The sequence below is a fragment of the Rhipicephalus sanguineus genome, chromosome 7 (assembly GCF_013339695.2).
Source record: "Rhipicephalus sanguineus isolate Rsan-2018 chromosome 7, BIME_Rsan_1.4, whole genome shotgun sequence".
Lineage (NCBI taxonomy): Eukaryota > Metazoa > Arthropoda > Arachnida > Ixodida > Ixodidae > Rhipicephalus > Rhipicephalus sanguineus.
Genome location: NC_051182.1, coordinates 160,187,563 through 160,201,820, shown reverse-complemented (window position 1 = coordinate 160,201,820; position 14,258 = coordinate 160,187,563). Strand labels below are relative to the sequence as shown.

Here is a 14,258-nt window from a genome sequence, read left to right as displayed (position 1 = left end):
CGACGTTGACGTCGGAACTCAGACACCGGCGCAGCCGGCGCAGTGACTGAGCGTGTGTACGACCTAACGCGAGCCTTTTATCTAAAGGAGGAGAGGGAGGGGAGAGGGGACAGGGGAGAAGGGGAGCGGAGAGGAGGGAAGTGTGTGGAGAGGGCTTGCGCATGCACAGTAAGGGCGGCCGCCGCACACCGTTTGAGCTCCGCCATAAGATGCTTCGCATCTAAAAGGCCATCGTACTTGATGTACTTTACACTCATTCAAATAAGCGTCGACCTTCTTCGGCTATCGAAACTCAATAAAAAAAGTAATACATTTTATTTTTCGCTCTTACAATGCAAGCTCGTATGACGAACGATAGCTTAAAGAATCTGCACCAAAGACAAAGCCTTCAATTGCCGTTTTATTAATTATTCGAATATTACCAATATACGTAGTCTAATTGATTCCATAACCGTTGACGTGAGTAGAGTGAACATGGAGTTTATTTAGAACAACGTTCAGCCAGCGCCACTTTTAGCATGTGGCTCTAGTGACAGTGGATCACGCAGTGTCCATGACTGATCTACATATTGAGGACGGCTCTCCGTCAGATGAGCACGTAGCTGAAAATCGTGCGCATTTTAGATGCGGAAGCACTTCTTTGCCGACTCATCCAGGAAACTTCCAATCACCCTGTCATGTTAGACAATAATTGCCATTAAGAAACAAATTCATACAAAACATTTTGTTTGCACTAAGTCACACAAAGCTCGGCGCAGCGACGCACGGGCCCGTCGCCGCTCGTACTCCCCATCGACCGACACGCCTAGCTTCGAGATGCGCGCGGCTTCCTCCTGGGAGTACGCACTTTATTATGACGCCCCATGACTCTCTGGACACGATCGGGCGCCTCGTGAAGAACCTCTTGTAGCGTTAGCTACACTGGCCGAGGCGGAGCAGTCTCGCGTGCAGTTGGAGAGCCGTGCTGCGCATGCGCGAAGAGCAGTGACGTCACACGGCGCACAGCTGGCGCACCGGAGCCGCCGCGCGCTCCGCCGGTCTGCGCATTCCAGAGGAGTGACGTCATAGCCGTGGCAGACGCATTGGCGCCGGCGCGCGCCCAGCTGTGCGCCTCCGTTGCGCAGTGGCCGTCTGACGCTGCTCAGGAGCCGCTTGATAGCGCCTCATTTTACGCGCATACGCAGACGTATCAGTGGGGGCTCTACATACAGCGGGGAGGAGGAGGAGGAAAAGAAAAACGGAAGGAGAGGCAGGTTAGCCATTTGTCAGATCGGCTGGCTGGCGTTTGCCAGTGTGGTATAGCCATGGAGAAGGAGAGCGGAAATTCTGCCAAGCGGCGCAGAAAAGCGGAGAAGCTTGAAAACCAGGAAAGCTAAGAATAATCAGCTGAACCTTAGCTAACGCTACGTACATCCTGGCATAGCCGAGCTAAGCCACTGCAAATTTTTATTCGGCAAGAATTTTTATCTTTCTCTTCTTTCTTTCTCTCTTTCGTTGATGCTTTCTCTGTATCCCTTTCTTTTTCTTTCTGCATTTCTTTCTCTCTATTTCTCTCTTTCTCATTCTTTCTGTGCTACGCTTTACTCTCTCCCCTCCTCCTTTCCCTCCTCCTCATCACATCTGCTAACGCTCACTTCCCTTTCCCACCCCCTTGCTACACTATACTATACAAGGCTATGCTGTGCTCTGCTTGCGTGCCTGGATAGCCGAGTGGTTAGGACGCTCGCCTTCGGATCTAGGGTACGCGGGTTCGAATGCCGCCTCGTGAAGAATTCTTTTCAGCAAGCATTTTTCTTTTCCTTCATATCTTTGTTTCCGTCTCTCGATTTGTTTGTTTGTTTCTTTGTTTCTTTCTTTGTACTCTTTCTCTCACCCATCAGGGTTACTACAGGCCACGCCGTAGCGGTGAGTAGTGGGATTTGCCAATTTTATATGGCACATACCCGTTTATGATGATGATAGTTTTGCGCTGTTAAAATACATCGTTGATCCCTACGTCATAGGAATCTGTATAACACGAACTTGAACCATGTCTTCACAGGAGTATAGTGGGTTGTTTATTGTAAATTGACGTACGAGAGCTCGCACAATGTATATCGGTGTTTGGCAGTTATAGCACCGTTTGACGTGGATGCACCAACGTTGACGCCTGGTGGATCATCTCCATCCCGACGACTAACGCCAAAGATTATGATTTAACCCTTGTGGTCGCTTAAGTAGTTAATATGCTCCCGGACACAGGATGCGGTGAATTTCGCGCAAAGATGGCGTCAACAAGCATATAATATACACTGGTACTCAATATGCTCTCATGGAGCGTCGTCATTTGAGGAGAGAAGTGCCAAGGTGTGTGCTCTCCAGTAATTGGATTGCCTACACCTCTGCTCATGCATACAGTACCACACAGTGCTTCAGGAACGTGAGAGGTGGTGCTCGATAGCTTGAGCCGTGAACGCGCGAAGGCGCTAGGATTCCTTGGCGTTTCTCTCTCTACGCCGAAGCGTTTACTCGCGCAACATTCACCCGTCGACGGTACTATCCCACTCAACGCAGTAGACGGTTGAGAAACGCCGTTGGTGCATGTGGAAGCTTCACTACGCTTGAGACGAGGCGACAGACAGAGCGTATTGCTGCGCAATCACGGAATCGAATAAACGCAAACGCTGTGCTGCACCGACAGCACCGAAATGAGAGGGGAAATAGGAGAGCCAGCCTCCGCTGCATGGATGGAAGGATGGATGGATGCTATGAGCGTCCCCTTTATAACGGGGCGGTGACAAGTGTGCCACCAGGCTCGAAAAAAAAAAGAACCTTTACTCCTTTTTATCTTAGCGTTGGCCTAGTGTCTTTACTTCAATTAATACTATTTCACTCCAGAAAAAAAAGAACTTAAGTTTCAGCTCCGTTCTGTGCCCTTTACGGCAGAACGTCCTTATTTTTTTTTCAATATTTATTTTTGTCCTTTCTCTGTAGTTTTCCGCCACCAATACTCTAACCGTCTCTTACTTATTTCAATCGCGGGTGTGTTCAGCTTTCCATTGTCTCTAAAACCCAAGGCGTCATGTAGGCTCGTGCCCAAACGTACACCTGGGTGGATGTCTCCACATTCAATCAGAACATGCTCCGCCGTTTCCTGATCTTCCCCGCAGCACGTGCATTGTTCTTCTTCTTTACTGAATCTCGCTTTATAACTACCCGTTCTAAGGCAACCCGATCTCGCTTCAAACAGTAAAGCGCTTCCCATTGAATTGTCGTAAAATGCCTCCCTCCTTATTTCATCTTTGCCCTTTCGGTAGTTACTCAAAGCCGGTTTTTTCTCCATAGCTGCCACCCAGAAAATCCTCTCCGCCTCTCTGACTTTTCGCTTAACGCTCTTTGTTGACGTACTGCTTACACTACCAGCGGTATATTTACTAGTGAGCCTCCTCACTTGCACTGACAATACCTAAGCGCCCCCTGTCGGTGTTCGTTAGCATCATGATGCAGTACTTCACTTCACTGTTCCTAGACGGTGACACCACCCTTGCAAACCAGGAGCGCCATGAGGGAAAAAGGTGTGAGAGATATAAGGTGCGTTTGTGAGCCTCTAAGCACGCGTGGCGGTAGCGCAGGGGTACAGCGCCCGGCACTATCGTCGTGGACAGGGAGATTGTGGGTTCGACTACCAAGTTATGAAAATCAACGAAACTTTTCCTTCTAGTTTTTCTTTGTCATCTACCTTTCCCTGACGTATTTCCGTGACGGTTGTACGTCATTGAAGTCTTGGTGAACCCCAGCATAAAACGCTTCCGGGTTAAAAAAAAAAACTACGCCTTGGTCCCCACATTATTACGTGTTGGCCTGTTTTTCGTGGCTTACTTTTATATTTTTTCTCCATGAGCATAAGCAACGCACTGCATATTGCTCACGTGCTCCGTGACAAAATCGAGTGGGCGTGGCGTGCCGTTTTCGCTCATCAGCGGCCGCCGCGCTCATGGTGACTGAATTCTCAGCCAGTGCAGGGGGTGCGTCATGTCAGAGCCGAGCGGCCATAAGTCAGGCCCGAATGCCGAGATCGTCGGGTTCGTGCGGAGCGCTTTGGAGCTTGTCCAGCTTGTTCGAGACAACGAAGACGACGACGTCTCGCCGGGAACATCCCAGACGCGCACCCTGGCCGTTGAGCGAGGTCGCGGAAAACGCGCTGTCTCCGTTGAGCGTGTGTGCCCGCGTGACACAGCGCACGCCGTCAACGCCTCTTCGGCTCGAGGCATCGTGGGAATTCAGGAGGAGGTGCAGCGAGAACTACGATCCAATTTTAGAAGCTCACTGCTGCAAGCCGCAGAAGTGAGCTAATACTACACCCGGTTACAACCTAAGAAAGAATTCTTCGCTTAATGTAGCGCTAATCTAGTTCTTGTGTAGATCTTGGTGTAGTTCTAAATCCCGTGCTAAATCATGCGCTGTAATTTCGTTATTTTGAAGGCCATGGAGTAGTTCTAAATCCTGCGCTTAATGCAACTCCACTACCGTGAAACCCGAGGAAGTGCGTAGCACGGGCAACCCAGCGATTTCCTTGACAATCGTGCGCCTGCCGAGGCGGTGGCGCCCTCTCTTGCGCAGCGGGGGTATCAGCCGGATGCTTCAGAAGCGTTTTTCGCAATTTTAGGTAAATCATTGCGATTCATTTTTGGTTATTTCTGTTGTTCATATTATTTTAGACCTCGACAGTTTCTTCTGCATGGTTTTCAGCATTGTTAGCGCTGTTGTAGGCCTGTATTGACTGTATTGACCACTGCGTGACCATGCGACATGAGACGGTGGATGGACGACAGGCCGGGCCCCTAAAGTGCGCCGCACTTAAAAAAAAAGTGAAGGTTTCGCCCACAGAACCACGGCGCGATTGCCCTTAGCCTGTGAAAGACAATCGTGCCAACTGGTTTCCGCTCAAACTGTACGTGCCTTTTCTCAGCTAATGTAAACACTACAAATATTAAAAGGGCTCCTAACCACTTAGAGGTCGAAATTTAGTTGTGGTGTTGCAGCTGTGCACGAGTCTATAACGAACACGTAGCCGTGATATTTTTTCGAAATGGTGCCGTAATAGCAGAGTTACATACGTTTGATGGTCCAAAAAGGGCCCTCGCTCGTTTCGCTCTTTCTTTCTTTCGTCGGCTCGTCATCTACTCCTGGCCGAATGCTACTGCTCGCCGTATGAGGAGGAAGAGAGGCGAGCGCGCGTACCTGCGTGCAGACAAACAGGCTCTTTTTGTGGATGACATGAGCAGACGACAATATTGACGTCACGGCCAACGCTGATGGGCTGAGGATTGCCGAAAAGCCCGGAGAGGATGAAGGAATTTTTACTTGGAATTTGTCGGGCGTCCGCTGCTCGTATCGCTGCCGCGTTTGGTAATGTTGATCGTGACGGCATTCTGAACTTGATGCGCGCGTTTACTTGAAATGTTATAAAATTATTAGAGGTAGCTTAGGGGCCCATTAATAGTTAAAGGTTTGTCGTTACTACCTGAAACATTAAGCTTGGCTGAGCAGCTATGTTAGAATCCCTGACGAAATTTACTTGGACGTTCAAGTTCCCGTCATTAAACTACTGCGACACAAACGTCTGTCTGTATGGGAAAAGTCAACTATCTGAAACACTCGAGAAGTTATTGACGTCACGAAAATGATTAAGCGTTATTGTACAGAGGATGATATGTTGAAGGGGCAGCGGTGTCTGTGGGTACAGCTGACATCCTAGGTTGTAACCGACTATACTGTCGCACGGGCACTCTTGATTGCGATCAGCGCCGACTTGGATCAGGGGCTGCTACATGGTCAGCTTTTCAATCGCGATCAGGCCCGATCGGGATCATTCAGTCAGTTATGGAATTGAGAGTGACAAAGACACGGGAAACAAGTTAGTTCACACAACGCGTAGAACAAGTTAGTTTACACAAAGACACTTCCGCACCCTCGTCGTTCTCACTATATAGCGGAACCAAATATTACGCCAACCTGTCTTCTAGCGACGTTTATATATAAGACTACAAACAAAAACGACGCTGAGAGAGAGACCAGGGGGGGGGGGGGGGCTCTCTTTCTCAGAGGGCTCCCCATGGCTTCTCCTCGACCTAGTGGCGGCGCCTGTGTGACGCTGATTTACGCCTCGGGGCTGGCAAGCCGCGTTACGGAGGGTGTCACTTCGCGTCTACGTCGCCTCCGCTGGCTCGAAGCCTTCGCATTTCTGGCAGCGTTGCGCGTCTCTCCGTAGCCGACACGCATCATCGAGTCCCGAGCATCGGTGAGGAGACAGGCCGCTAAACGGCAACAGCGGCCATTTCACCGCATCCCAGTCCGTTTAGAATTGATTTATGATTCATTCTTGTATAGTTACTTGGTTAAAGTGGACGTATATAGACGAGGGCCTACAAATTCCAATTCTCTCATCACGGCGCGAATGCCAAGAAACAGACAGTGGGAGGTTTGGCTTGCTGACGAATATTAAGCGAAGCTTCTATGAGTTCCATATTTCGGTGGCGGCGGCATAGTTCACAAGAAACACGGCGTCGGCGAGTGTACAGAAATGCGGGCGTACACAAATGTGGCACTCGAGGGTGCGCCGGCCACGTGCGTATTGGTGTGCCCCTTTTTCCAATGTTTGATGCTCTCTCGATCGTGGGCTTGTCAGCCATCAATCGTTTCGGATACGGCAATCTGATCTTTTATCCAAGTAACATGTCATTTCACGTTTGCCACGTTGCATTGTTGCCTGGATGTGAATGCATGATCGTCTTTGTGGCGTGTAGCAACTGAACTGTCGCGTTGCTAAGCACGTGAATGAAGGTCCAATTTCCAGTGTGGAGGAAGGAAACAGTTAGGAGGGAGCATTGCACAATGTGAAAGAAAGAAAGAAAGAAAGAAAGAAAGAAAGAAAGAAAGAAAGAAAGAAAGAAAGAAAGAAAGAAAGAAAGAAAGAAAGAAAGAAAGAAAGAAAGAAAGAAAGAAAGAAAGAAAGAAAGAAAGAAAGAAAGAAAAGTAGTATAGGCCAGGAACGCAACCGCCATGCTTCGCTTGCTCCATTTTCGCGTTAGGGCAAGGGCCCCTGAATTTTTTGTATGTATGTTAGTGCAAATAAATAACCACTTCCTTAATTTACCTTGGTTCATTCAGAAATAACAAGAACAATACCATCACGAGCGAGAAGCTGTTCATTAGAAAGCAGACCAATATTGTTACCGGGGTACATATGACCAGTGGCAACTGCGCCCTGTGGGCGGCGTACGGAAAGACATCACACATTTAATCTCCCCTTTCAACTTATTTGATAGAGAATGAAGATACAAACTTAACGTCAGCGCCTGTGTTGTGTGTATCATTCTTTGTTTGTCAGCGTTTTCCAAAAATCTCGCGCTGCCGTTTTGAAGACCACTGAGCTGGAAAATGTTCTTGGCCGCTCATGGACAACAAGCATTGCCTCTGCATCTCATGCAAAGAAGTCACTTTTGAAACACACACACACACACACACACACACACACACACCACACACACACACACACACACACACACACACACACACACACACACACACACACACACACACACACACACACACACACACACACACACACACACACACACACACACACGCGCGCGCGCGCGCGCACATACATACATACATACATACATACATACATACATACATACATACATACATACATACATACATACATACATACATACATACATACATACATACATACATACATACATACATACATACATACATACGCAAGCGCGCGCATAATGAAACGAACTGAAGAAAAAGAATCGGCACTCAAGCAGGAACAACGAAATCCGTTTTCCCTTCTAAAAAAAAAGCAACAATTTCTGTTATTCATGTTTTTGTTCTGCTCCAACCTCGCCGTCCGAGTCGTCTTCGGCGGCGCTGTGTTTATTTCTTCTCCAGTCGAAATCCCCGAAAAGCGAAATCTGAGAATGATACCCGGAGAGTTGTATACTTGACGGGCGCACACCGAGAGCGTTTCGTTTTTTCTCTCTCTCGCCGAGCGCGCTTGGACCCTCGAGAATTGCCCGGAACTATCGAGCGAGCAGCGGTCAGCTTTTTCCAGCACCCAAGCACACATCCCCCGCTGCCTTACCAGATTTTCTCGTTTATTTATTTTTTATTTATTATTTTTTTTTTGAGTGTGTGAAACGGAATACTCTGGCTTCGCCACCCAACACCAGCACAAGCAGCGACTCCTTCAAGAACGCCGCGGGGTATTAAAAACACAAAACAAGAAGGAAGGAAGGAAAAAAGCAGACGCAAAGATAGGGAGGTTAGCCACTTCTGAGACCGGCTGGCTACCCTGTGCTGGGGAAGACGGGGAATGAAAGAGGATAGAGAAGAGGCGCTACGCAGAAAAGGAAGCAAGAACATAAAATAAATTGAAAAATTATAAAAACAAAACAAATGACGCAGAAAAGAACACATGGGAACGTTTTCGCGCCACGTTAGCGTTACTTTTTTTTTTCTGTTGCAGCCGTGTACTGCTATTGTCTTCTACAGCACCTATTCCTTGTAGAAGTGAGAGCGAACGCCTCGCATGACCGACGGCCTGTTCGCTTCGGAGACGGGGTAAATATAAGCGTGGTTCTCGCGGTCCAGTATATATCGACGGCGGCGGTGGCGCCAAACCTAACCTTCGCCACGGCCCGCACCAAGACCCGTTATTTTAACCAGATTCTTTCTTTCTTTCTTTCTTTCTTTCTTTCTTTCTTTCTTTCTTTCTTTCTTTCTTTCTTTCTTTCTTTCGTTCTTTCTTGTGTCTTTCTTTTCTTCTTTCTTCTTTCTTTCTTTCTTTCTTTCTTTACTTTCTTTCTTTCTTTCTTTCTTTCCTTTCTTCTTTCTTTCTTTCTTTCTTTCTTTCTTTCCTTCTTTCTTTCTTTCTTTCTTTCTTTCTTTCTTTGGTGCAGTAACAGAACGTTGCCGGCAGGAGTGGCAGGACGAAAGGACGTGCGTTTAGAGCAAAAGGTGAAGGGTTTAGAGTAGTACTATTTGCACTCTAATATGGGACGAGTACCCAGTCACCCGCAAAGTACGTTGATTGCTCAATATTACTGGCTTTATAGCTCAACAGAAAGTGTCACATGACCCGTCATGGACAAGCAAGAGTTCGACACGTGCAAACAGTACTGCTCGTATTATACATCAGCACGTGCTTGAAACCACAGCACATTCATTAATGCGATTCTTTCATTCCTTTCTATCACTTAGTCATTCTTTCTTTTTTCTTACATTCCATATTTCACAGCGCAAGACGACAACACAGTAAGGAACACAAGACACACGGAGCGCTGATCCAAGCACACATCCCCCGCTCCGTGTGTCTTGTGTTCCTTACTGTGTTGTCGTCTTGCGCTGTGAAATATGGAAGCTAGAAACCAACTCGCCCAACATATTATCTTACATTCATTCTTTTTTTTTTCTTGAGAAGAAGAAGATGAAGGAGGAGGAGGAGGAGGAGAAGAAGAAGAAGAAGCATTCTCGTTCGTCCTGCTGCACCTGAAACTTTCCGCAGCAATTCGTCGCATCTGTTGCACATGGACGCCTTCAGCAGTATTACGACGAACATGGAACCTGAACATGCCTGTAGACGAAACCAATTTCGTTGCAGAAACAAATAACAAGGAAAAAAGACAGCGACACTGCAGACAGATGTCGTGATAGATCAGCAAGGGTTCGCAGTGAACAAAACAAACCAAACGATCAAAGTATTGCGGAAGATATGACGCACCCTGTCGGAATCTACATACATAGAAGCTCATTCGCGCCTTCGCGACTTTCTTGCGACGTCTCTTCCGGGGCTCGTTCGACCCCCTTTCTGTAACGCGGCACGATGTCCACGACGTCCACAATCATCTCGGAGGTCTTCCTTACCTAGGCTCTAACCTGAGGCGAATTTGAAACCCGAAGCGAGAAATTCACATGGTCCCTTATGTGTTTGGCTAACACGACTCGAAGGCGAAATCCTTCTTCTCCTCAGTCGATTGCATTGATCCCGTCCGAAAGCTTTTCGCACCCAACGTGGTTTTGCACCGCCTCCGGATCAGGGGCGTTGTAAGCTTTCTGCAACTCACCTGGTTTTGCAGTGCTTTCGGGATCGGCCACCTTTCACCAAGGTGAAAATGCTCGAGGTTCGTGTACTTAGATTTAGGTGCTCGTTAAAGAACTCCAGATGATCGAAATTTCCGGAGCCCTTCACTACCGCGTTCCTTATAATGATATCGTGGTTTTGGGGCGTAAAACCCCAACAATTATTATTATTGTTATTACCTTTGGCCAAGCGGCGATGTCATGTGATGACGTCACGATGTGTGGCGCCATAGTGACGTTATGATGATGCCGTGATGACGTCACAAATTTCGGCGATCTGTGACGTCATCACGTGATGATTTTTTGCATCACTCGTGTTAACGCCGACAGTCAATTTTCGCGTTTTATGATGTATCTAAGGCTTTCACTTTAAAAAGCCGTACATCAAAGATCGTGTTTTGTAGAGCATTTTCTGAGGTGTTGTACACTTCTTCCGCCCGCCTTCGCTGAATGAGTGGCAATATAGCGCTCTGTTGTTGAACCGGAGGTCGTAGGTTGGATTCCCGGACGCGACGGATGTCTCTCCGTGAAATGCTAACATGCTCGTGAACTTAAACGTAAATAACAACACGTAGTAATAAATAATTCCGAGACGTTCCCTATGGCGTCTAAATCTGATATAGACCCACTGTCTAATTGGGACGTTCAAATCAATCACTGGATTAATAAGCAGTTCTAAGTTTAATTTAATAATACGAACTCCAGCCCAGACAAGAAGAATGTCCGCTTTTGCGACAAGGATTCTTTTTTTCCAAAATTCTCAGTAAAGTAGATATTTTAAGGTTTAGTTAAGTAGCGTACCATCTTTCTTTCATCATAGTACATTATGTGTGCCTCTAAAACGTTATACGGTACAAGGTGTAATAAAGGAAAATCGCAATCTCTCGAAGCCCACGTTAATCTTTGTCATAGCATTATGAAGTTGGACAGGGGCCTCCTAATAAAAATATAATGCTTTCATATCGCTTCCCGACGTGGCTCCACGGTATAACTCAAGCGATCCATATTGGCGCCACGTCTATAAAGCCGTTACGAGGTTCATTTTTTCCGTATACTTTCGGCGCTGTACGCCCCATCGGTTTTCATTACATTGCGGTAGCTAAAGAAGGGGAGGCGAGGGGGCTTAAAGTGTATAGATATCATCTGCAGGCACTATATACAGGAGGTGAAGTCACAAGGACGTGGTGGCGCTGCCATCGCATTCTATGTTAAAAAAAAAAAAAGACAGGAAGATGGAAAAGAACAGGACCTGAATTCACAAATACCGTTCGAGCGTGAACTTCTCGGAAGACATAATCTCTGCCAATACTGACGCTCAGCATGCTATAAGCAAATGGATGACATGCTCAGCATGCTATAAGCAAACAATTTATTATGGTCCCTCAGAACGCGTTCTATCACGTTGCGCGCCGCTCCCACGTCGGAACAGAAAGACCAAGTCTCTCGGCTGCGTCGCGGGCCCGTTGGACTGCCCATAGCTGTGCTTCGAGTCCGGAGCTGGTAATAGCATCCGCCCATTTGGACGACGTGATGACTTCGCCGCCGCGTAAAGCGGGGCACCGCCAGAGCATGTGTTCTAGGTTGGCTGTATCCGCGCATAATGAACAAGCAAAGGCAAGCAACAAATTGCAAATAGCGCTTGCTAAAACAAAAACTCACAGGGCCCCTATGCATACGCCTAAGATCACTCGAAGACGAAAGCCACCTTGTTATTTTCCTTCGCAGCAGATGTATTGATTCCCCCTTCCGAAAGCTTTCTGCACCTAACGTGGTATTGCACTGCCTCCGTGATCGGTCCACTTGTGCCCAAGCGATGATGTCTTGTGATAACGGCATCATGTGACGTCGTTGTGTGGGACGCCATTGTGGCGTAACAAATTATGCCACCTCTGACTTAATGACGACGTCATATGGGGACGTCATCGCGTGATGATTTTGCGCGTCACTCGTATTAACGCCGACGATCAATATTCGCGTTTGATGAGGCATCTAAGGCTTTCGCATTAAAAGAAAAGCTTCGTGAATTTCAGTTAAAGTCCTTTAGTGACGTGGATTCTCTGATACCACGGTCATCTTGTTGCTGAGTCTTCCACAGAATTTCTTGACGAAACGCATTAACCCTTTAACTGTCAAATATGAATCAATGGTGAAAAAATTTTTTCTGTGATTTCAATCAATTTTAATTTATCCAAACAGTGCATCAAGCGATGTTTCAGAAACCTTGAAAAATAAATAAGGAAAATAAGCAACTTCAACAATTTTGTGGATCTGCCAGAATAGAAAGCAGAAAGCCGGTCAACAGGCACTGTTGATCTGGTCCTACTTTTGGTGAAAACTGCCCAAAACGATTCTTTCTACTGTTTAGTAACACTGTTTGATAGCTCACGTGCTCAACAAGGTCATCCTTGAATAATAACCCTGAGTAAATAAGCGTGCGGGAAAAGCGCCACTTCAGGAGCCACATGCATTTCGTTTTAAAACTTGTATATTCGCGATATCGTTTTTCTGCACGTTCTTTTTATACATTTTTTGTGATGCCTCCCTTCTTCAGAAACGTCCACGTCATGTGGTTTTCATGGCTTTCTTTGACGGAATGCCGGCGTGTACGCCGCCTAGGAGCGTATTCAATGTCCGTTACTGGAACCGACTGCATTCATCAGAACATCTGAAGTCCTAGTTTACTCGTGCGCACTATTCGGCCCTAAGACTCTGGACTAGCCTTCATCAGAATATCATCACTCGAGTGAAGCGAAACCAGCGCGACGCCCTTCGCTGCCCCATCTTCTCCGTAAAATAGCGCTGCGTTCATTCCTAAAAAAAAAAAAAAAACCTACATTGCTACCAAAAGCGCACTTGAAACCCTCTGTGTTGTACAGGTTGAAGATTATATGAATACGATGCATCAGAATTCACAGAATATAGGTAGACGGCAGCAAATCAAGTACAACGGCAAGCGCACCATTTTGCCACCAACTGCCAGGTCAACAATCTTGCTGGTGGTTGTCATAAGTATGCTAACAAGTGTGTTTCGTTAAGTGTGCGTTGCCTCGCCCCAATATTTCTTTTTCTGTGTGTGTGCGTTTAAGTTGTATTGAATGCATCCTGAGATATGTTGTAATTGTAGCATTGCACATATTATGGTGCACCGAGCGTTTTTCTTGTTTCTTCTGGGTTTTTCATGCTACATCATTAGTCTGTGCTGTTGCTATTCTGTGCGTACTGCAGTATCGATGTATGTGTGGGGGAAAGGAGCACCTTCAAGCCGCAATTGAACGGCTTTCTTTATCTTCTCCTCTACCATGTATTTGTGCACGCACGTCTGGTATAAAACACGCAGACAAAGCGACTGGATAGAAAGTTGAGGACCACGCAGCGTGCAATGGAACGTGAAATGAAATGAGTAACATCAAGAGATCGGAGGACGGCAGAGTGGGTCAGGAGACTAACATAGGTAGTAGATGTTTTAGTTGACACCAGGCGAAAGAAATGGACCTGGGCTGGCCACGTAATGCGTAGGACAGACGACCGATGGACAGTAAGATTAACGGAATGGTTACCAAGGGATGGGAACCGCAGTCGGAGAAGGCATAGAGTTGGATGGGGTGACGAAATTAAGAAGTTCGCAGGGATAAAACGGAATCTGCTCGCACATGATATGGTAAAGGGGATATCATTGGGAGAGGCCTTTCTCCTGCAGTGGACTAAAACAGGCTGCGAATGATGATGATGATTAGCATTTGTAACGTAAGATGTTTTTATGAATACGGGCCCCGAGGAGCAGTGAAGAAGTCGCAGTAGTCACGAACTCGTGGCAGCGGTTGCATTTAGGCGAGGTAGTCTCGGCCGCGTGGTGATGATCTAAAATAGCGCCGACCCAGAGGAAAACGTCGGTGTTTTGTTGCCCTTGATGCCCAGCCTAGACAAGGGCTGCGCTCGTATTGGAGCTCGGTCCGGGACGGACAATGGCACAGCGCCACCTCTGCATTTTCTTTTCTGCTTTGCATACCGCACGCGCAAAGACGCGTTTGCACACAGCGGTGTCACACGACCTCTTGAGTCACACGAACCAGCTGCCTTGTGATGTGGGACATACGCCAGCTTTGCATACCACGTTTCATGTA

General features: G+C 47.2%; 1 pseudogene; it reads left to right on the top strand.

Annotated features, from left to right (window-relative positions):
* Positions 1 to 14,258, top strand: part of LOC119400417 (uncharacterized) — an 89,030-nt pseudogene that overhangs the window by 62,058 nt on the left and 12,714 nt on the right.